Here is a 25,934-nt window from a genome sequence, read left to right as displayed (position 1 = left end):
ACCTTTAACCCACATACCTTATGTAAAAGGAAGGTATGCCCAGAATTATTGCGCAAATATCTAACTAGTTCTGAAATAAAGAAATGGTACAGAGGAAAATATTACCGATAGTATCTCGCATAGCACCTCAGTAACATGATAATCTGTACTTCTCAGCTACTTGACTTACCAGTTATGAAAAGACTGACTCTGCGATGACTCAAACCATTAATTTAAAATGACGTTACAAAGATTTAAATCTTTGTATCTTGTATAACATCATATTAAAGTGGTTTCAGCACGCTATACAGGGTGGTCCATTGAATGTGACCAGGCCAAATATCTCACGAAATAAGCATCAAACGCAAAAACTACAAAGAACGAAACTTGTCTAGCTTGAAGAGGGAAACCAGATGGCGCTATGGTTGGCCCACTAGACGGCGCTGCCATAGGTCAAATGGATATCAACTGCATTTCTTTAAAAGGGATCCCCCATTTTCATTACATATGAATGTTTTAGTTGGCTCAAATGGCTCTGAGCACTATGGAACTCAACTGCTGAGGTCATTAGTCCCCTAGAACTTAGAACTAGTTAAAACTAACTAACCTAAGGACATCACAAACATCCATGCCCGAGGCAGGATTCGAACCTGCGACCATAGCGGTCTTGCGGTTCCAGACTGCAGCGCCTTTAACCGCACGGCCACTTCGGCCGGCCAATGTTTTAGTTGTACCACTTTTTCCGCTTGGTGATAAATGGTGCTGTAATAGTACCAAACATAATATGGCTTACATTTTCAGACGAGCAGTTGGTAACAGGTAGGTTTTTTAAATTAAAATACAGAAAGTAGGTACGTTTGAACATTTTATTTCGGTTGTTCCAATGTGATACATGTACCTTTGTGAACTTATCGTTTCTGAAAACGCATGCTGTTACAGCATGATTACCTATAAATACCGCATTAACGCAATAAATACTCAAAATGATGTACATCAACCTCAATGCATTTGGCAATACGTGTAACGACATTCCTCTCAATAACGAGCAGTTCGCCTTCCGTAATGTTCGCACATGCATTGACAATGCGCTGACGCATGTCGTCAGGCGCTGTCGGTGGATCATGATAGGAAATATCCTTCAACTTTCCCCACAGAAAGAAATCCGGATACGTCAGATCCGGTGAGCGTGCGGGCCATGGTATGGTGCTTCGACGACCAATACACCTGTCATGTAATATGCTATTTAATACCGCTTTAACCGCACGCGAGCTATGTGCCGGACATCCACCATGTTGGAAGTACATCGCCATTCTGTCATGCAGTGAAACATGTTGTAGTAACATCGGTAGAACATTACGTAGGAAATCAGCATACATTGCAATCAATGAAATGGGGGCCAATTATCCTTCCTCCGATAATGCCGCACCATACATTAACCCGCCAAGGTCGGTGATGCTCCACTTGTCGCAGCCATCGTGGATTTTCCGTTGCCCAATAGCGCATATTATGCCGGTTTACGTTACCGCTGTTGGTGAATGACGCTTCGTCGCTAAATAGAACGCGTGCAAAAAATCTGTCATCGTCCCGTAATTTCTCTTGTGCCCAGTGGCAGAACTGTACACGACGTTCAAAGTCGTCGCCTTGCAATTCGTGGTGCATATAAATATGGTACGGGTGCAGTCAATGTTGATGTAGCATTCTCAACACCGACGTTTTTGAGATTCCAGATTCTCGCGCAATTTGTCTGCTACTGATGTGCGGATTAGCCGCGACAGCAGCTAGAACACCTACCTGGGCATCATCACTTGTTGGAGGTCGTGGTTGACGTTTCACATGTGGCTGAACACTTCCTGTTTCCTTAAATAAAGTAACTATCCGGCGAATGGTCCGGACACTTGGATGATGTCGTTCAGGATACCGAGCAGCATACATAGCACACGCCCGTCGGCCATTTTGATCACAATTGCTATACATCAACACGATATCGACCTTTTCCGCATTGGTAAACGGCCCATATTAACAAGGGTAATGTATCGCGAAGCAAATACCGTCCGCACTGGCGGAATGTTAAGTGATACCACGTCCTTGTATGTTAGTGACTATTACAGTGCCATCTAGGCCTATCACAATACGAAAAATGTGGTCGAACTAAATCATTCATATTTCTTAACGTACAACACGAATATGTAATAAAAATGGGGGTTCCTATTTTTTAAAAAAACGCAGTTGATATCCGTTTGACCTATGGCAGCGCCATCTAGCGGGCCAACCATAGCGCCATCTGGTTTCCCTATTCAAGCTAGACGAGTTTCGTTCCTTGTAGTTTTTTCATTTGATACTTATTTCGTGAGATATTTGTCCCGGTCACTGTCAATGGACCACCCTGTATATACAAAATTATGACCACCTTTCTAATGGCCGGTAGGTCCACTCTCGGCAGGGATAGGAGCGGTGACGCGTCGTGGCCTGGAAGGAACGCGGCCTTAGGTCGTTGGAGGGAATTGGCAGCACACCTGCACACAAAAGTCACATAATTCCCGTAAATTCCGCAGAGAGGGCGATGAGTGTAGACGCCATCTTTAGGCACATCCAAGATGTGTTCGATCGGATTCAGATCTGGTGAGTTGGGGGGTGGGGGGGGGGGGGGGGGGTGGGAGTTCGCACATCAGTTGAAACTCGCCACTGTGTTCCTCGAATCACTCCATCATACTCCTGGCTTTATGAAATGGCACATTATCTTGTTGATAAATGCCACATCCTTCAGGAAACATGATCGCCGTGGAAGGGTGTACATGGTCTGCATTCAGTGTACGATAGCCCTTGGCAGTCATGGTGCATTTTACGAGCTCCACTGAACCCACAGATGCCAACGTGAATGTTCTCCAGGGCATCAGGAGACGCCGCCAGCTTGTCTCCGTCCCGCGCCGCAGGTGTCAAGGAGCTGTGGATTCGCGCCCTCCCATCAGCTTGATGAAGGAGGTATCGGAATTTATTAGCCCATTCAATGCTCTGTCCCTGCGCCAACGTTCAGTGCCGGTGGTCAAGTATTCAGCCGTAGTTACTGATGTTGTGGTGTTAACATTCGCACATGCATGGATCGTTGGCTGCGGATTCCCATCTTTAGGAATGTTCGGTGAGCCGTGTGTTCTGACACACTTGTACTATGTTCACCCTTAAATACCGATGCTACTTCCAATACAGTCCGCCACTAACGACGTCCGACATCGTTTACGAGGGGTGGTCGCCCGATCCGACGACATCTGGACGTGGTTGCACCTTGGTTTCGCCACGTGTTGAAGGCACTCACCCAATAAGTCATGCAGTTACCGAAATGCTCATGACCAGCCTCCGGGCCATTACAGTCTGCCATCGGTAAAACTCAGATAGAGCGTTCGGCTTCCCCATTCTACACACGGACAGCACGCTCGCTGTTACTGCATGCACCGTGCGGGTGTCTGACCAGCATTCATTCAATGCCGGGTGAAGCCGTTATCGCCTGGACGTCTTTAAATCGATGGTAGGTTGGTGCTCAGCACATGATGGTATTTGGGTAAATTGCCCAACGGGCTCTAAAATTGTCATTAGGGACAGAGCGGATGGAGAAAAGACAGTGAAAGTGACAGCCAGAAATTGAATACGTAGTTATGGTATTGAGGAGACACACAGGTAAGAAGGGTTGAGCGAAAGTTATGGTTTGGGTGATGGGAAGAGATACTTCGTACTAGTAGATGGTTGAGTGAAGACATAGTGTAGGGATACACTGCTGGCAAGTTGGACGCCATAGTTTTTGTGTTGTAAACAGCTGTACAGCGTAAAGCTTCAAATATTACTGGAGAATTCTGTGTAGGACTTACATAGTTTTGCAAAGCATTTTGTGATCGAACGTTACGAATGAAATGATAGGCGCAGAAAATAAACCTTGTTCTTTATTCTGTGAAATATTAGAAAACTACAAACTTCTTTTACTTAAAACTGTAAACTACTGTGTCGTCTAGTATAATCAACCACATCGACTCCACCTGTTACATTCATCTTTAGCTGTCGTAAACAATCTCTGGAAATAGACTGTATGAATTATAATTTACAGAATAAAACTATTTTGCATCGCTTCGCAGCTGCCACTAAGTCGTTATTTCTGGGCCACAGACATTATATCAAACCCGAACGTGAGGCCCGGTTCTCCATCCGGGGTGTCAAGTCACAAATGAATGTATATAACGGACAGCGTTTAACTATAGATAGACTAACGTGTATTCTAAATCGCGTACTAGCAAACTAGGTGGTGGCGAGGGGGGGGGGGGGGGGGGGAAGGGGGGAGAGAGGAGGCTTATTTATCTCCGCCACTAAGAAATAGAAAAAAATGGCGTTAATTGCTGTTAACTTTTATGAACAACATGCTTTTTGAACAGGTGTTGATATGTATAAGTAGCGCCCTGAATCTGAAACATAACTTAGGACTACCTTAACAATAACAAGATACTTTCTGTAATGTGCACACCGTGGGGAAGGGTACTATACGGCAAAAACTTCTAATTTCGTTAATTGTCGCTGAATTTTATTCATAATATACTATTTAAAGATATGCAGATCTGTAAGAAGCGTCCTGAAACTGAGAATATGAATATGGTATCTGTTTCGAAAAGTCACATTTTTTGAGTTACGTTTCACTAATAAGTTCAAAACAATTACGGAATTTAGCATAAGAAATCATTGAAAACAATAAATACTTTTGCAAATTTTAAAATGTGAATCACATGACTAGATTAAAATATTTGGAAAAGGTGGGCACGAAGCAGTCGCGTGTTTGCATCGTATTATTTCTGTAGAGAACTAAGGGGGGAAAAATGGATGGAAATATTGGTAGCGTAGAACATCTCACGTCACATATATATGGGTTGTATCTCGTAACCTCAATCGAAGTATATTGGTTAGCTGCAGTACGGGATACAAATTTAACGTACGTCGATTTCTTCGTTGTCGTTCGGATTAATATCCCGTTGTTCAGTTGAACTATTTAGGTCAACTGAAGCATGGGATACAAATTTTATATGTGTTGTTTCTTTCGCCTCCCTACCCACTAATAGCCTGTTCTTACGTATATAATAGTACTACCGATGGCAGAAGGAGCTACGTGCGTAATATTTGTATTCCATGCAATCGTTGATCCATACATATGTACATGCAAACGAAAACGTGGAAATGGACGTACGTTACATTTGCAACTTGTACCTCAGTTGAACTACGCGAAGAGGCAAGAAGATGACACATATACAATTTGTATACCGTGTTTCACTATGGGGTACAGTTCTTTTGCCTTCGATGCTAATAGCATCGACTGAAAGTTATAGTTTTGACGACAGCAGTGACAATAGTATCCCAATCTTTAGTTGAGCTATATAGTTATACTCAATAATTGTATCCTGCTCTCCAGTTGACATATATAGGTAAATCTCATCAATGTTACATACGTCGTTCTTTTCGAAGAGATAATGTCAGTGTAAAGGTCATCTGAAGGACGGCATACAGATTTTAGTTGTGTCGGGCGTTTCGCCTTCAAGATTGCTGGTACAAATTCGAAAAAATCGTACTGATACTAGTGCCGGAAAACAACAGAAGAACGACAGCTGTGAAATTTCTATTACGTACTGGAGTACACGAAGACATACGTAATGGTGTAATGCAACAATGAAATATGCCAAAATAGTCAAATGCAGGAAAAGAAAAAAATGGAAAATGAACTTACCACACGGGAACTTCTTAGCTCGTCTAGAAAGACATCAACAAAACTGACATACCCACATACACAACAAACAAAACATTTCCAAAACACACACACACACACACACACACGTGCACGCACAGACACACACATTCATTCCCCCCCCCCCCCCCCCCAAATCCTAACGTGAAATTAGCTAACATATTTCGGACGTTTAACAAAACATTTAAACGGGCAATATGTTTGGGGAATGCTACGCATCCATGAATATTCGTCTAGGTGACTTTGAAGTGTGGAAATCCGGCGTTTCCCTTTACCTACAAGATATTTCACAGCCGACAAATAACCCCCTCTAAGCTATTTGTGCAATCCCCTGTGGCTAATGATCTGAACTCAATATTGTGATTAACTACGAGACTGCTGATAACCCCTTTCCCCTAATTCCCTATTTGAAGAAAAACCATCTGAAGTAGCCCCCTGTAACGTGATCTTCAATTAAGCTGACCAAAACTTCCTTCCATCGATTGGGTACTGTAATGGTACTTTGACTACCGCGCCTCCGCCAATACAAAGGTATAATTTACGATCGCGCATGCGGAAGAGCGCTGCGCCAGCGTCCGATTTTTATAAATAATTTTGATCTTTTTTTTACTTTTGCATAAGTGTTTGTTTTTAACAACTAATTGATCAATCTCTCTCTCTTGTATTCATACGAAAGACATGTATTTTTCGGCGCTGTGTTGATTGTGCTTTTGGGTAGAAATTAAAATTATATTACAAAGCGAGGTTGTTTCAATAGTAATTCGAGGTGGTTATCGCCCAATTTGTAAACTGATCATGACAATGACAACTTGAAGAAGGTTTCAACAGACGGAGAAAAGTGAAAGACGAGTCGTCCTACAAGAGAATTAGGAGGACAGCCATGAAGACTATATTATAATTAATACTACGTTTCTAACAAAATTATAAGGTAAATTTCCACTAGTTTCTGATGCTATTTCCGTACAGTTGCTTTTTGTAGTGTTGCCGACCCGGTCTGCCATGCACGGTCAAATTACAGCACTATCTCAATCAATAATACGAAGTCCGCCTTATCCGTAACTTATTCCATCAAAATTCAAAACCCAATCAGATTTTCTATTTTATATTTTTCACGGCAGAACCCCGAGTCAAGGAAACACTACAGTACTACTTGACCTGAAACTACAGCCCCCCAAAACCCATAATCCCACCAGAGGTTTCCCCCTTCTAACAACCCTACCACAACAAAGGCCAATAATTATGGTTGTAGTGTTGCTCTCGCTGCTAAATACTGCATTTTCGGGCAACAACAAAGTTATTATGTGACAGGTGTCATTAGAGCACAGTTAATAAAGTCATTTCACGTAATAATGAATAAACTAGGCACTCATATTTCAGTGTTTCCCACGCTGGTCTCGTTCTAAAATCATGGCTCAATTGTCGAAAATCTAGGTGGTGATGATTCCAAGCTCGGATGCAAAGAGGCCTAGGTTATATTTTGCTATATTGAAAAGTTTTGTAGATGCGCTTCACAAACCATTTTTGAAGATTAAACCTTTCAAAGTTAGCACAATGGTGATGTAAAAAAATAATCAGAACTCCAAATTTAAGTTACAATTATTTTTCATTGCTTTTGTTGCGATAGCACGTAACACACAAAACATCACTCCACAATACAAAACATACATGAAAACATCTTCCTGACATTTTATAAGCCAACTACAATATGCGTCTTTCCAACATGACGTCCAAGACTTGACCATCTCAAGGTACGACTCTCTAACAACTACAACTAAATAACTAGTAATGATCGCTTAAGCTCCCAAAACTCAGAGTTACAAGTACGTCAAAGATCTTAGTGACAAAAGAAAAGGACAACATATAAGAATAAATACCATTGGAAAATAAACATATGGATGTATCACAAAATGAAATCAAATCTGAATGTTGTCTCAGAAATACGTTAACTACTTTACAGTAACACAGTAAAATTAATGCTGGTATCGAGAGGTTCAGGTGAGCTGCCGTAATGGTTACGTAACTGAAGTACCATTACACCCTGTCGTACTTCCTTTGCCTAATGCGACTTGTCAATTTCGACCAAAACACCCCCCCCCCCCCCCCCCCCCCAACGGCCCACTATGCTTCATGCTTATTCCACACAAACGTCCCTACAAAAAGAGTAGCAATCCACAACTGTACGCTTACTCACACAACATTTATGGACACACAGCCACACAGGATAACTCAAACATGGACAGCACGTGATTTTCATAATGTCTGTCAAAGCGAGCTTAGAGTTTTCGAACCAAGTTCCTCGTCTAATGGACCGCCACAAACCGATCTTTGCTGCAGCGCCACCGAATGACTTGCCAACAACAAATTATTTAAATAAATGCACACGAACAATATTTTGAACAATATGTAGCGATCTCTTTCAAAATCACGATTACTTTAACTCTTTTAAAATCGCAATTACTTTAATGTGCAATGATAGCGCTTATCCGGAGCACAGGATTGTTTCATTACCTATGGCTGCAAGTGAAGACATTATTATCTATGAGTAATGTATGACATCATTGTCAAAGGCGACGGGTTTTATCCCCTGCTTCACTGGATTCGCCTATAGCGAGCGCGACGAAGTCTGGCTCAGCGAACGAGTTAGCAGAAGACATACCGTCAAAAGTTTTCTTCCCCGATATACGTTGACGTGCCGTGTCGAGCCACGACAATCTGTTGACGATCTGTGTGAAAGCAGCCGTTTGAAACGCATTGTGGAATATTTTGGCGTGACGTGACGTGACGTGAAGCCAATGTGAGTTGGCCTTAACCAAAGAGCTTTGGCCTGAGATTCAGCTTAACGTTGGTAACATGCGCAGATTACAATGCTCATTCCCAGAGATACTCTTTCCAAAAATTAGTTGTCAAAACGATGGAATAAATAAGACCGTACACTCTTCGAACGAGTCGAACAGGGGCACGCCGAATGATGCAATGCAGATTCTTTCCAAATTCAGACTCAACAATTATTTGGTTCTGGAAATAGTATATTTCTAGGACTTTTCTTCTAGTCTGGGCCAGAACAAACGTGAATCATTGCGTATTAGTATTACATTGTTTGGTATTCGGGGTTTTCTTACTTCTAATCATCGGAAACATGGTTAGCGGGGAGGGAGGGTTGAATATTATATTTTGTTTTCTGTCAGATTTACGAGTGCATATGCTTTGTTAGACTTTTGGCTCTCTTTAAGACTATTCGAGGTGTCCCTGTGTGTTGTTCTGTTCTATGCGATAAACAGAAAGTTTCTCTTTAAACCTTTTCTTTCTTGATTCTGTCTTTTCGCTTAGGGTTTTGTTCGGTTGTATGAGACACTGTATATAGAGCTGAATTTCTCACAGAATAATTATTATTGTAACCTCTGATGGATTTTAAGATCAGTCTGTATGTCTACTGCGGAGTATTTCTTTCTTCAATTAACATAATTAATTTATTTTATGTCACTTTTACTGCCGTTCTGGCATCTTTTCGCTCGAACCTTTGTGAGTAATCCCGTTTCTTAGAAGGAGAAATCTTTCATTTCTTACAGCAACTCCTTTTCCAGTCAAAAGAGACTTTTCCAGTGCAAGATAAATTTTAATGTAGGTGTGGTAAAATTATAATGTTCATGTGAAAGTATGTCGCTGTCGCTTTCTATTAATAATACACGCATATCGTAGCTGTCAATTAACAATAACGAAACTTAGGGCTATCTCGTCCTTGTTTACCTTGTCCTCGTGAGTTCCATTAATACACGATTGCTGATTTGCAATTTAAAGCTGAAATTACGTATTCGACATGTGCCGGACACGTATTGTCATCACTGGGCCCATTCCCACGCAAGTAATTTTACGACTTTGCAGCGTGGTAACATCAGCTTATGTCACGAGAAAATCCTTGTGTATTACTAACGCTCTGTGACAGTAGTTGTTCTTGTGTGATCTTTATCCTGTAATTCAGTTGGTTTGCTAATCAACGAAAAGGATTGTTTTGCAATAACTTAGGACACCAAAAAAGAACCGATCATTACCAAAATAATTTACTTGCAACATATTACGAAGTATTGCTCAAAATAATATAGTCATGTAGCTATAATACGTACTACAGTTCTCATTTTTTTGGACAAGTTAGAATATAGCAAATAAACAAGCGATTTCAAGCTAACCAACGAAGCAGGGATAAATGGGCGTTATTCAAGGATTGTACATTATACGTATATACCACGTTGTTGTAATTAAAGTAAAGCTGCCCGCAGAGTTCCAGTGTTGATTGTAGTTACCGTATGACAGTGACACTTGGTAGATATTCTAATGTGTTAAGGAGAAAACCGATTTATGGTGTAAAAAAACTAGATCCATTTTTCACCACCATGGGGCAAATCTGGTGCTGTGAATGTAAGAAAGAAGTATAGATATATTGACCAGGAACGGCAAAAGAAAAGGTGAAGCAAGTGAGAATGGCATTATGTTAATTTTGCTATAAATGGCTGCTTACACAGTTTGTTCAATATGAGCGCTGGAGGACACGTCGACGAGATGCTGCATCCTCAAAACGATGTTTTTTTTTCCTATGATTTTCCGAGAGTAAATCTCACATAGATTCAGATCAGGTGACCATGCAGGCCGGTCATGTGGAAGAAACCCCAGGAGATAGCACGTTGATAGGAGGATGACTTACGTAGAGCTTTCACTGAGCGAGTGACGTGAGAAGTGCCCCGTCTTTCATGGAAACAGTGGTTTTCACACAGTTGCGGAGTTCCAAGCGAGGGCAGCATGCTTTACAAGAAGGTCTCGATGATATGTAGACGTCACGGTACAAATTCATTCTTTTGTAGTTCCATTCTCTCCTGAGTTAGGCAGCAGAAAAGATACAGTTGTCAATAACAAAATGAAGATACTCTAGTAATACGGTTAGTGCGCCTCAGCCCCATTCTTGTGTGAACTTATAAAAGCAGAACTTGACATCTAGTGAAAGTGAAATCTCATAGAGCCGGTTGTAGCAAGTTTGGTCTTCTCCGCTGCTGGCGGATAAGATAAAAAAGAAGCTAACGTACCCTCAAATAATGTGGTGACTTTAAGATACTGAATTTCTAGATTATTCTTTGGTAGTGAAACACCGAGGACGATACGGTTTCTTCTGTTATCGATGGCAAATGTTCCACAAATGTAGATCTTTTAGATGTATGTCTCCAATCGCCAAGATTCTTAAAAGTTCTAAATATTCCTCCTGGTCTTCAGAATTAGAGAGGTTGGACCAAAATATGTAAAAATAATGAGAAATGCTTGCTTCAACGTAAATGCATATGCTAACTAAGTATGCAGGTTGCGCTACTGTACCTGACCACGAACTGCTCCTGTGCGGTGTCCCCATTACGTTGCTAGCATCAGTCGAGCTCAGAACAGTATTCTATGTAGTTGCGCGTTCATTGCGTCGGATGTTAGTGCATTCGAACATGGGCTAATTGTACGGCGGATGCTCCCTTAACCAACGTAACCGAAGAGTTTTGTGAATCAAGAGGTACCCAATCGAAGATCTGCGCCGCATGGAAAGAAAGTAGTTCAAAATTGTCCACCACGTCAAACCGGGTACGAAATGTGTGTTAAGTGATTGTCACAGATGGTTACTGAAGGGGGCTGTGACGAAAAATAAGGAGACAACAGCTGCAAAAGTTACTACCAAACTGAATGTCGGAATAGCGAACCACGTCAACACCAAAAGAACACAAAGGATGTTCCATGACCAGGAAAGTTCCTGGGAAACTGGAGTTCCAAATCATTAATCAGTGATTCGAATGCTCTTTGTAGGAAATCGAAGGGCGGAAGCCATAAAATTTTGGTCTATGGGGAAATGAAAGGAAGTTATCTCACTGGATCATTCTTATTTCACACGTCTCCAGCTTCTGGTCGAGTTTATGACCCGACCGAGAATTATTGCTGGGTTCGGTAATGATTTCAGCAGCGATACCGTGAAATTCCATGGGCCCGATGGGCGCTCTATAATGTCGCATTACCGCCAAGGTCAATAGGAACATTTTGGCTGATCAGGTCCATCTCGTAGTATAGTGTTAGTTCCTCAATAATGATGCTGTGTTGCAAGACGATAGGGCCCCCTTTCACACACTTTGCATAGTAACGGATTCATGAGAATGCGGATGAACTGTCGCTACTACCCTGGCCACCACAGTCTTCGCCTCTCAGTATTACTGAGTCATTGTCGTTTACTTAAGAGAGAAGGGTTTTGACAAATAAGAAGCCGAAAGGTCTCCGGCGGCAGCTACAGCATGTCATCCAGTTAAAGAACTCCGACCAATTGTGCGTTTACTAGCTTCAGAATCTTGATAAAATCTGACATTACTAAGAATCTTCCTCTGAGCGCAAAAACGCAAAAGGTTATTTGCCACTTCGGCCCTGGAACTCGTGAGGCTGTGTCCCAGATTGAGCCAATTTGGGGGAGGAAGAATATAACCCCTAACACAGATTGTGAAAATGCTAACTCAGATGTAGGAATACCAACGTGGAAATCGCCTCTGCATTATCTGTCTAGACAACAACGGCAACGACTGTAAATTCCATGCCGCCAGCAATCATATCTTCATTGGCATAGCCGAAGAAACATCGACTAGTACTCCATCACATGAGTCTTCGGTGCTACCGCTAGTGGTGCTAGCTTTGATTTTAAAGGAGATTCTCTTGTGGACATCGCTACGGTCGCAGGTTCGAGTCCTGCCTCGGGCATGGATGTGTGTGATGTCCTTATGTTAGTTAGGTTTAAGCAGTTCTAAGTTCCCGGGGACTGATGACCTCAGATGTTAAGTCCCATAGTGCTCAGAGCCATTTGAACCTTGCGGACATCAACATTATAAATCTGAAGGGCTTTAACAGACACACACTCGTCATGTGGCCTAGCATCGCTTTGAATCTCCTTCGATGGTCTCGGAGTCTGAGAGGTACAATTAATATTGACTTGTATAGATCACGTGATCAAGCCAATGTTCCATGGAATATCAGTTTATACCAGACTACTGTCATTCTAGACTGCCAGGAAAGCCTCCATATCACCGAGCACTGTCGCCTAATTAAGAAAATACTTGCATATGGACTACATGAGATATAACGATTCGATTAAACACTTGACTGTGGAGAGAACCAAAATGCCGGAGTAACGTATGAGGTACATAGGTGACAGCGACTGTAACCCAACGAACCACCTTGCAGACGACGCAATTGTATAGTGAGAAGTGACGTCAGCAGAAACATGTTATGATCTAGAGAGGGTCACGTACGTCACGGAATCAGTGACAGTCTTGAGATATCTTGAAATATCAGTTTGGAGATTCTTAAAGTTGGTCAACCGCGTCAACCTAGCTATAGGAATGGCTGATGACAAATTGAGATTTATTGGTATGATATGAAGTAATCGTGAGTCATGAGCAAAGATGTCTCTAACAATAAAAGATGTCTCTTGCAAAAGCTTCGTTCGAAAAATTTGTGAAGCGTTCTCGACTCATACCATTTTGGATTAACGGGAGAGAGACAAAAGTTTTAAAAAAGATCCGCATAATTGTTCACTGATAAGTTAGCTTGAGTGTACCCTATAAATATTCGCCGTGAGAGGCACTACAAGAAAAACGAGCTGAGAGCTGTACTCACTAAATACCAAGAGCCCACGCTCAAATACGCAAAAAGAATAGAAAAATATGCCGTCTGATAAAAAAAAACAACATAAACTACCTCATCAAAACATTCCGAACCCCTGTTACTGGGGTATGACCAACCTTTGCCTGGATGTAGGATTGACCTCTGCAGAGGACACTTTCAGTGAGGTGTCAGAATATCTGTGAAGGAATAACAGCCTATCTGTTCTACCTTAAGAGAACCGGAGAAGGTAGTGGTGTTAGATTATGGAGTCTGGAGGTAAGCCGACGTCCCGACTCATCCCAAATGAGTTCCACTGAACAGGGCCTCTGAGCATGCTAGTCTATTTCAGAAATGGTTTTGTTCCTTTACGACGGTGCATTGTCATGCTGGTACATTCATCGTTTTCGCACTATTTCTGTAATGAACGCAATACACAATGCAATGAAATGTGTTCATATCCAACAGCATTATGCATTTTCATAAGTGCAATAATGGTACCACATTTGTTGTTGCGGTCTTCAGTCCAGAGACTGATTTGATGCGGCTCTCCGTGCTGCTCTATCCTACGCAAGCATCGTTCACCTCCGAGTATCCACTGCAACCTATATCCTTCTGAATCTGCTTATTGTATTCATCTCTTCGTCTCCCTCTACAATTTTTACCCTCCACGCTTCCCTGCAAAATAACGTTGTGATCCACTGATGCCTCAGAATGTATCCTGCCAACAGATCCCTTCTTCTAGTGAAGTTGTGCCAAAAATTCCTCTTCTCCCCAATTCTGTTCAGTACCTCCTCATTAGTTACGTGATCTACCTGTCTTATCTTCAGCATTCATCTGTAGCACCACGTTTCGAAAGCTTCTATTCTCGTCTTGTCTAAAGCACTTATCGTCCATGTTTCACCTCCATACATGGGTACCCCCCATAGAAATACTTTCAGAAAAAACTTCCTGACAATAAAATCTATACTCGATGTTAACAAATTTCTCGTCGTCATAAACGCTTTCCTTGCAATAGCCAGTGTACATTTTATATCCTCTTTACTTTCACCATCATCATTTACTTTGCTCCCCAAATAGCAAGACTCATTTTCTATTTAAATGTCTCATTTCCTAATATACACTCCTGGAAATGGAAAAAAGAACACTTTGACACCGGTGTGTCAGACCCACCATACTTGCTCCGGACACTGCGAGAGGGCTGTACAAGCAATGATCACACGCACGGCACAGCGGACACACCAGGAACCGCGGTGTTGGCCGTCGAATGGCGCTAGCTGCGCAGCATTTGTGCACCGCCGCCGTCAGTGTCAGCCAGTTTGCCGTGGCATACGGAGCTCCATCGCAGTCTCTAACACTGGTAGCATGCCGCGACAGCGTGGACGTGAACCGTATGTGCAGTTGACGGACTTTGAGCGAGGGCGTATAATGGGCATGCGGGAGGCCGGGTGGACGTACCGCCGAATTGCTCAACACGTGGGGCGTGAGGTCTCCACAGTACATCGATGTTGTCGCCAGTGGTCGGCGGAAGGTGCACGTGCCCGTCGACCTGGGACCGGACCGCAGCGACGCACAGATGCACGCCAAGACCGTAGGACCCTACGCAGTGCCGTAGGGGACCGCACCGCCACTTCCCAGCAAATTAGGGACACTGTTGCTCCTGGGGTATCGGCGAGGACTATTCGCAACCGTCTCCATGAAGCTGGGCTACGGTCCCGCACGCCGTTAGGCCGTCTTACGCTCACGCCCCAACATCGTGCAGCCCGCCTCCAGTGGTGTCGCGACAGGTGTGAATGGAGGGACGAGTGGAGACGTGTCGTCTTCAGCGATGAGAGTCGCTTCTGCCTTGGTGCCAATGATGGTCGTATGCGTGTTTGGCGCCGTGCAGGTGAGCGCCACAATCAGGACTGCATACGACCGAGGCACACAGGGCCAACACCCGGCATCATGGTGTGGGGAGCGATCTCCTACACTGGCCGTACACCACTGGTGATCGTCGAGGGGACACTGAATAGTGCACGGTACATCCAAACCGTCATCGAACCCATCGTTCTACCATTCCTAGACCGGCAAGGGAACTTGCTGTTCCAACAGGACAATGCACGTCCGCATGTGTCCCGTGCCACCCAACGTGCTCTAGAAGGTGTAAGTCAACTACCCTGGCCAGCACGATCTCCGGATCTGTCCCCCATTGAGCATGTTTGGGACTGGATGAAGCGTCGACTCACGCGGTCTGCACGTCCAGCACGAACGCTGGTCCAACTGAGGCGCCAGGTGGAAATGGCATGGCAAGCCGTTCCACAGGACTACATCCAGCATCTCTACGATCGTCTCCATGGGAGAATAGCAGCCTGAATTGCTGCGAAAGGTGGATATACACTGTACTAGTGCCGACATTGTGCATGCTCTGTTGCCTGTGTCTATGTGCCTGTGGTTCTGTCAGTGTGATCATGTGATGTATCTGACCCCAGGAATGTGTCAATAAAGTTTCCCCTTCCTGGGACAATGAATTCACGGTGTTCTTATTTCAATTTCCAGGAGTGTAATTCCCTCGGCATCCCAAGATTTAATTCGCCTACATTCCATTATCCGCGTTTTGCTTTTGTTGATGTCCATCTTATATTCTCCTATCAAGACACTATCGATTCCATTCAACTGCTCTTCCATGTATTTTTCTGTTTTTAACAGAGTTACAATGCCATCGGCGAACTTCAAAGTTTTTATTTCTTCTCTATGGATATTAATACGTACTCCAAATTTCTCTTTTGTTTCCTTTGCTGCTTACTCAGTATACAGATTGAATAACGCCGGGGAGAGGCTACAACCCTGTCTCACTCCCTTCCCAACCACTGCTTTCATTTCATGGTCCACGACTCTTATAAGTGTCATCTGGTTTTTGTAAGAATTGAAAGTGGCCTTAGCCTCCCTGTATTTGACCCCAGCCAACTTTAGAATTCGAAAGAGACTATTCCAGTCAACTTAGTCAAAAGCTTTCTCTAAGTCCACAAGTGCTAGAAACGTAGGTCTGCCTTTCCTTAATCTATCTTCTAAGATAAGTCGTAGGATCAGTATTGCGTCGCGTGTTCTCATACTTCTACGGAATCCAAACTGATCTTCCCAGAGGTCGGTGTTCTACCAATTTTTCCATTCGTCTATAAAGAACCCGACTTAGTATTTTGCAGCCGCGACCTGCTAAACTCACAGTTCGGTAATTTTCAAACATGTCAGTACCTCCTTTCCTTGGGATTGGAATTACCATATTCTTCCTGAAGGCTGAGGATATTTCACCTGCCTCATACATTTTGCTCACCAGATGATAGAGTTTTGATATAGCTGGCTCACGCAAGGCTACTAGTAGGTTTAACGGAATGTCGTCTACTCTCGACGCCTTGTTTCGGCTTAGATCTGACAGTGCTCTGTCAAATTCTTCACGCAGTATCATGTCTTCCGTTTCACCTTCATCTAAGTCCTCTTCCATTTCCAGCATTTTGCAATCAATTACATCTCCCTTCCACAGACCCTCTGTATACTCCTTCCATCCTTCCGCTTTCCGTTCTTCGCTTAGGACTGGTTTTACGTCTGAGCTGTTGACATTCATTCTCTTTTCTCCAAAGGTCTCATTAACTTTTCTGTTGTCTGTATCTATCACTACGTGATCAAAAGTATCCGGAAATCCCCAAAAACCTACATTCATCGTATCAGATGCATTGTGCTGCCACCTTCTGCCAGGTACTCCATTTAAGCGACCTTGGTAGTCATTCGAGATCGTGAGAGAGCAGAATGGAGCACTCCGTGTAACTCACGGACATCGAACGTGGTCAGGTGATTTGGGTGTCACGTGTGTCATACCAATGTACGCGAGATTTCCACACTCCTAAACATCCCTAGGTCCACTGACTCCGATGTGATAGTGAAGCGGAAACGTGAAGGGATACATACAGCACAAGACGTACAGGCCAGCCTCGTCTGTTGACTGATATAGACCGCCGACAGTTGGTCATCATGTGTAATAGGCAGACATCTACACTATTACACAGGAATTCCAAACTGCATCAGGAGCCACTGCAAATGCTGCGGCAGTTAGGCGGGAGGTGAGGAAACTTGAATTTCATGATCGAGCGGCTGCTCCTATGCCACACATCAAGCCGGTAAACGACAATCGACGACTCACTTGGCGTAAGGAGCGTAAACTTTCGACGATTGATCAGTGGATAAACGTTGTACGGAGTGATGAATCACGGTACACGACGTGGCGATCCGATGGCACGGTGTGTGTATGGCGAATGCCAGGTGAACGTCATCTGGCAGCGTGTGTAGTGCCAACAGCAAAATTCGGAGGCGGTGGAGTTGTGGTGTGGTCGTCTTTTTCATGGAGAGGGCTTGCACCTCTTGTTGTTTTGCGTGGTACTATCTCGGCACAGGCCTACATTGATGTTTTAGGCACCTTCTCGCTTCCCACTGTTGAAAAGCAATTCGAGGATGGCTATTGCATCTTTGAACACGATCGAGCACCTGTTCATAATGCACGGCATGTGGCGGAGTGCCTACACGGCAATAACATCCCTGCAATGGACTGGCCTGCACGGAGACCTCACCTGAATATTATAGAACACCATTGGAATGTTTTGGAACGCGGACTTCGTGCCAGACCTCACCTACCGACATTGATACCTCTCCTCAGTGCAGCACTCCGTGAACAATGGCCTGCAATTCCCCAAGAAATCTTGCAGCACCTGACTGAACGTATGCCTGCCAGAGTGGAAGCTGTCATCAAGACTAAGGGTGGGCCAACACCATAATGAATTCCAGCATTACCGATGGAGGGCACCACGAACTTGTAAGTCATTTTTAGCCGGGTGTCCGGATACTTTTGATCACATGGTGTATCTGATCTTTATTGATACATGCTTCTACATAATTACATTTGTCCTGTAGCCATTCCCGCTTAGCTGTTTTGCACTTCTAGAGAATCTCATTTTTTAGAAGTTTGTGTTTCGTTTAGTCTGGTTAATTTATTGCATTTTTATGTTTCCTGCTTTCATCAATTAAATTCGGTATCTCTTGTGTTACCCAACGATTTCTATGGGCCATCGTCTTTTACCTGCTAGATCCTCTCTGCCTTCACTATTTCATCTTTCAAAGCTACCCATTCTTCTTTTACCATATTTCTTTCCCCTGTTCTTGTCAGTCGTTCCCTAATGCTCTCTCTGAAACTTCCGGTTCTTTCAATTTATCCAGGTCTCATCTCCTTAAACTCAAACCTTTCTACAATTTGTTCAGTTTTAATGTACTGTTCATAACCAATTAATTGTGGTCAGAGCCCACATGTGCCCGTGTAAACGTCATACAAATTAGAACCCGGTCCTAAACCTCTGCCTTACCATTATATAATCTATGTGAGGCCTTCAAGTGTCTCCAGGCCTCTTCAATGTATACAATGTAGAGGTTAATAAAAAAGAAAAAGAGAAGAAAAGAAAAGAAAAGGTTGAAAATGTGGGAAGAAATGGTGAATAAAAAGGGTGTTTTAAAATCGTTAATGACCGTGAAAAAGGGAAAGAATGAAATGCAAATCGGACTTAGTATTACAGGAAAGTTATCGGATTTCGTGATTCAGAAAATCGATTGTTGGGGTGGTCCTTGTGGCGTTTCTGACCAATTTCCACTACAAAAATTATTGAAAGAGAACAGAGAATAACAAAATGTGATTAACAGGGGGAAAGGGCGTAGATAAGAGTTCATCCTTTGCCATGTTAACATGTCTTCTCTCGTTCGGCGTCCGGGTCTTCAAAAATCTCCTACTTCATTTCTGTGTGAAATGTAATAGCTGCTCCGAAATCTTGCAGTCGTCCAGGAATCACTAATTTATACAAATCAAAATCATCTTGATACTGAATGTAACTTATTTTACGTTGTTACTTCCATCCTTCGAATTTCATACCAATTTCCACTATACGTCTGCACATCAATAAGGTATTTTTCGTCTTAATCAGACCAAGACTAGCTAATAAGTTTTTACGTTTGCATTAAGGTTCCGCTCACGAAAGACAAAAGACGGATAGAAAACAAAAAACGTTACAATTTTAGTACCTTCATTTTCTTATACATTTTCTCTGCCGTCGAGCGCTCATACAGCTGCAACGGTATGATTTATATTTTGAGGGAACGAGTGTAGAGCGACGATTTTCAAAGTCCCGCTACAACAGTCTGCGATTAAGTTGTCCTCTGTGAAAAATTCTACCAGGCGTCTTCCTCTTTCATTCGTTATCAACAGTCCATATTCACCTACTACTTCTTCTCTTCCTTTTCCTATTATCAAGTTCCTGTCCCCCATCAATATTAAATTTTCGTTTCACTTAACTATCTGAATAATTCTTTTTATCGCATCACACATTTCTTCAATCTCTTCATCATCTGCGGAGCTAGTTGACATATAAACTTGTGCTACTGTGGTAGAGGTGGGCTTTATTTTTTTATACATTATGAAACCTACTCCTGCATTTGATTTTGTATTTATAACTCTGTATTCACCTGACCAGAAGTCTTGTTCCTCCTGCCGCCGAACTTCACTAATTTCCACTATATCTAACAATAACCTATCAATTTCTATTTTTAAATTTTATAACCCACCTGACCAATTAAGCAATCTGACATTCCACGCCGCGCTCTGTAGAACGCTTGTTTTGATTTACCTCATAACGGCGTCCTCCTTAGTAGAGCCCGCCCTGGAATCCGAATGGGGGACTATTTTACCTGCTCAATATTTTACCTAAGAGGACACCATCATCATTTAACCAAGCAGTAAAGCTGCATGCCCCCGCGAAGAATTACGGCTGTAGTTTCCTCTTTCTTTCAGCCGTTCGCAGTACCTGCACAGCAAAGCCGTTTTGGTTAATGTTACAAGGTCGATTAGTCAATCATTCACACTGTTGCCACTGCAACTACTGAAAAGGCTTCTGAAACCACACGTTGTGGCTGCACCTACAGTACGGCTATCCTTATCGCTAAGGCATGCTAGCCTCCCCACCAACGACAAGGTCCATGGTTCATGGTTCAGGGACCACAAACTGACAACGAAAAACGCCCCCACACGGTGACATATCCAACCACCGTACTTTATTCTTGGAACTACACATGACGGCAGGTAAAGGTCTCCAGACTTGTCAAACTCAAACCCTACCATCTGACTACTACAGGGAGTACCGTGGTTCATCACTCCACTCGTTTCCTCTCATCCATTTCCAGTCATCGACTGCCCAGTAGTGCCGCTCTTTACAATAGCTCAAGCGTCTCTCAGACTAGACAAATGTGTGCCTGCTCCAACATTGTAATCCATTCTTTTGAACTCCTTGCGCGCATTCATTTTGGTAGCAGGATTGCTGGTAGTCCTTTGGAACTTACAGGTGATCCTTTCTTCTGAGCTCATGCGATTTTTACAATCATTTTCTGCCTTGCCTGAAGGTGGCTTTCCGTCAGTACATGATATCTGCCTGGTATTTTATTTGGCTGTAGCTCTTCGCTAACGTTTCCACTACACAGTCACGCCACCAACCCCTGATTTGGGCAGCTTTAGAATGGTTGAAATGTCACTGATGGATTTGTTACTCAGGTAACATACAGTGAATAGTATACATTTGAAGAACTAATCCCTCCTGACCGACCAATCTTGATGTTACTGCTTCTTTGCTGACAACACAATACTACCCCGCTTCTTTTTATACTGGCCGATCCGCCTCTCGCAATATCAAGATGTCTGTTCCGCATTACACAGGTGTGTCAGAATAGTTTTGATTACGTACTCTACAACTCTCTTCAATTTCTGAAATTAAAGAACAGGAAAATATTCATTTCTTACAGCAGACTACCAAGGATGTTTCTTCCTGCCTCCATTATGGCTTTATGGTGATGAAAATGATGCACTGTGATACGCCCTGCTAAAACCACCAGAACAGGATAGGTAGTTTAAATTGTGCGAAGGGGCCAAAATAAGCAGCTGTCAGTTATACTCGAACATGCAACTTTCTTTATCCGACCAAACATTACTAGTGCCAAGAAGATTAAAAAAAAAAACAACACAGCATTAATTTACTGGTTGAATGCGACATACAGTCTCATGCCACTTTAATTTAAACTCGGCTGAAGGCCAATAACTTAAGACTCAAACCAAAATCAGAATTTTTAAAAGGAAAAGGGTTTATTTTAAAGCAGTTCTTTAATTAGGCTGAAGGCCCAAACAATCTGATACCTTAAGAGCAAAACCACTTTAATTTAAAAATCTGATGAAGGCCCATCACTCAAGACTCAAACCAAAATAAATTTTTGAAAAGCCAAAGGCGTGATCTTAAAACAGTTCTTTTACTAGGCTGAAGGCCCAAACAGTCTCACACCCTAAGAGCAAAACAACTTTAATTTTCAAGTCGGTTAGGAGCCATACAAATACAAACAACAAGAACAAATAAGAAAAGGCAGTACACCCTACGGCGCTCAGAAGTTTCCGAGAGTCGGCCTGGAACGTGCTGATCTGATACGTACGATGGCTTTTCTGATGGTGTTGCAAGTATCATGCTAAGGTGGAAATTTTCATGGCTACTGTTGTTTATCCCCTTGAAATAATCAATGAGCCTCTGTTTTGTTTACGTTTCAGTGTGACTGCACGTAATGTGAGGTACCGGTTCAGAACTTCGGCTGAGACAGCAGCGAATCCCCGATGATTGAGATATCACCTTTCCTGTGCCGTGCATTACACCTGTGCTGGTCAGCCTTGCCCATCTTGCCATATATCAACATCGTTGTCGCGTTAGTCCAAATGACCACACATCGTGTTCGCCTAATACCGGTAGTTACTGCAATATGCTATGGCACCTGCTCTCAGATTTTGCCCTTAAAATGGTAGCAGCGTTAATGACTTTGGAATGATTCAAAAATGGTTCTAACCACAATGGGAATTAACATCTGCGGTCATCAGTCCCCTAGAGATAGAACTACTTAAACCTAACTAACCTAAGGAAAACACACACATCCATGCCCGAGGCAGAATTCGAACCTGCGATCGTAGCAGCAGAGCGGTTCCGGACTGAAGTGCCTAGAACCGTTCGGCCACAGAGGCCGGCAACTTAGGAATGAGCAATCACAACTCATATCTCATCACCGTATTCCTTCCCAGTCGTGTTTGTTGGACCCCAAAAAGAGAACAATGTGGGCATGAGCTCTGAAATATTAAATATTCTAATTCATTATTTGCAATGATCATGACGTCCTCTTCCTCTATGCACATAGGCCTGTATGCACAGTGTATGTTTAATTGAGTCCTAATGTCGTTATCCGTTGGGCAGCAGATTAAAATCCATTTTATTTATTAATTTATTTGGGTTGTTTATTCCATCTGCATTATTTCAATTACATTGACTGTCATACAAAGGTACCGACATGAAGTGCATGAGCGAGATGTAGCAACAGGACTGAATAAATATCAAAAATAAAAATAAGAACTGGTTTACCGAGAAAAAATCGAGTTCACATTACACAAGATTTGTGCTCCTGGAGTGTGTACGCTTCTCGTTATTTTTTTCACCTCACGTCAGTCAATGAGATCATTCACACAGATGCGCAAGAATATATCACAGCTATGATAGGAACTATGGACATACTATACAAGGTGCCCCGAAACCAAGAACTTGAGTAATTTTTATTAGTTTCACACCAGAATAGGCCGAACCCTCGTCAACAAAGCCGCTTTGCCAATCAGATCACATTTGATGAAGACCCGACTGGTGAGATTGGGGGTCTCTCTCTTGTGTTCCGAGCTGCCGCCTAGAGCAGATGCTAAATGGCTTAGTCCGTCTATGAAAGTTTCCTTTCCATTCGAGACGATTCTGAGGATACTGGAGTTATTTTCTCTCGCCATCATGACAATTCGCGCCATGTAATCTCTCACCTCCCTCCCTCACTCCCTCCCTCCCTCCATGACCAAATAAACCGATACTGTTTCTTTTTCTAAACCTCAGCACCGTGTATTAACCCTTTCACACACGCTACCTATAACTATGTACATTAACTATTACTGTGTGTCAACTACAACCTAAACATTTTTCCCAAGCGTAAACCTGAGGTGCAATTTGTGAATATTCAACTTTTTTCATCATGTGCAGTTACTGCCAGCTGTTGGGCATCACTATAAAAATACCGTCAAGTCAATGTAGCTGTGTGCAGCGGCTCATGACCACCAGAATGCATTGATGTTGTTGGTTCGCCATATTTAACTGTATATTTGAATACTGTCTTTGCTATTTTGCATGGTAATTACTGAATAACTATTTTGCTATTTATTATAATAGATAATATTTCGTAATTTACTATTGTAGTCCATAAAATGAAGCCAAATATAGAAATCATGTTTCGAAGAGTGGTACATATGTTTGTATAAATCTGGCATCTAAAACCATTAAAAATCGCTCTAAGAGAATTACCGCATAAACAAAACTTTTCCTTGCTGCAGAAAAAAAGTCAGGTCTGAGAGGATCCATTATAGGCCCACACCGCTTTCCAGTTCTGATTAAACCTCCGAGGCGCTGTACAAACATGCGTTAGTCTCTGTTACGCGGGGTTGTCCGGCAGCGAGCTGTGACGCAACAGACGAAGTGTACACATTCCGCTTGATCGTGCCAATGCTTACCTGTTCGCCAGGTAAGGAAATGACACATTGTATAAAGAGTAGGACAGGCTGCTTTACTCCCATATCGGCCGAGCTATGGCCAACCCATACAAGCAACTGGAGTGTTGCTTGTCTGCCAGTCTTTCCGCTGTACTCCGCTACGTAGCAGTTTATTCTGTACTCGTTCGTGCAGTGATATGTGAAGGCTGCGAAAGTTGATGAACATACCCGATTATAGCATGACGATGGTTAAAGAAATATACACTAATTTTGCGTCATTGTAGGCAAGAGAACAGAGGATTTTATTTATCCGTGCTTGCCTCTTCCGCTAATTTTGGGCTAATTTATTTATTTCTATATGAACCCTTTTCTGTGCAACTTCACCATCTTTCGACTAGTAATGGCTATTCTCAACTGGAACTGTCATCAGGCAATCTCTAACACACTACTGGCCATTAAAATTTCCACACTACGTAGATGACGTGCTACAGACGCGAAATTTAACCGACAGGAAGAAGATACTTTGATATGCAAATGATTAGCTTTTCAGAGCATTCACACAAGTTGGCGCCGGTGGCGACACCTACAACGTGCTGACATTAGGAAAGTTTCCAACCGATTTCTCGTACACAAACAGCAGTTGACCGGCATTGCCTGGTGAAACGTTGTTGTGATGTCACGTGTATGGAGGAGAAATGCGTACCATCACGATTGCGGTTTATTGCATCGCGACATTGCTACTCGCGATGGTCGAGATCCAATGACTGTTGGCAGAATATGGAATCGGTGGGTTCAGGAGGGTAATACGGAACGCCGAGCTGGATCGAAACGGCCTCGCAACACTAGCAGTCGAGATGACAGGCATCTTACCCACATGGCTGTAACGGATCGTGCAGCCACGTCTCGATCCCTGAATCAACAGATGGGGACGTTTGAAAGACAACAACTATCTTTACGAACAGTTCGACGACATTTGCAGCAGCATGGACTATCAGCTCGGAGACCATGGCTGCGGTTACCCTTGACGCTGCATCACACACAGGAGCGCCTGCGATGGTGTACTCAACGATTAACCTGCGTGCACGAATGGCAAAACGTCATTTTTTCGGATGAATCCAGGTTCTGTTTACATCATCATGACGGTCGCATCCGTGTTTGGCGACAACGCAGTGAACGCACATTGGAAGCGTGTATTCGTCATTGCCATACTGGCGTATCACCCGGCGTGATAGTATGGAATACCATTGCTTACACGTCTCGGTTACTTCTTGTTCGCATTGACGGCACGTTGAACGGTGGACGTTACATTTCAGATGTATTACGACCCGTGGCTTTACCCTTCATTTGATCTCTGGGTGACCCTACACTTCAGCAGAATAATGTACGACCGCATATTGCAGGTCCTGTACGGGCCTTTCTGGATACAGAAAATGTTTGACTGCTGCCCTGGCCAGCACATTCCCCAGATCTCTCACCAATTGAAAACGTCTGGTCAATAGTGGCCGAGCAACTGGCTCGTCACAATACGCCAGTCACTACTCTTGATGGGCTGTGGTATCGTGTTGAAGCTGCATGGGCAGCTGTACCTGTACACGCCATCCAAGCTCTGTTTGACTCAATGTCCAGGCCTATCAAGGCCAGAGGTAGTTATTCTGGGTAGTGATTTCTCATGATCTATGCACCCAAATTGCGTGAAAATGTAATCACGTGTCAGTTCTAGTATAATATATTTGTCCAATGCATACCCTTTTATCATCTGCTTTTCTTCTCAGTGTAGCAGTTTTAATGGCCAGTAGTGTACAAGTTTCCGGTAGTTATTTTAAACATTTTTGAAAATCGAGTGCTTCGCACCTACTATCCTGAAGATGACCTCAACTAAAATAAGGTGTTCGTAGA

This window comes from Schistocerca americana, chromosome 5 (assembly GCF_021461395.2).
Source record: "Schistocerca americana isolate TAMUIC-IGC-003095 chromosome 5, iqSchAmer2.1, whole genome shotgun sequence".
In the NCBI taxonomy this organism is placed as follows: domain Eukaryota; kingdom Metazoa; phylum Arthropoda; class Insecta; order Orthoptera; family Acrididae; genus Schistocerca; species Schistocerca americana.
Note: the sequence above shows the minus strand (reverse complement) of the source record.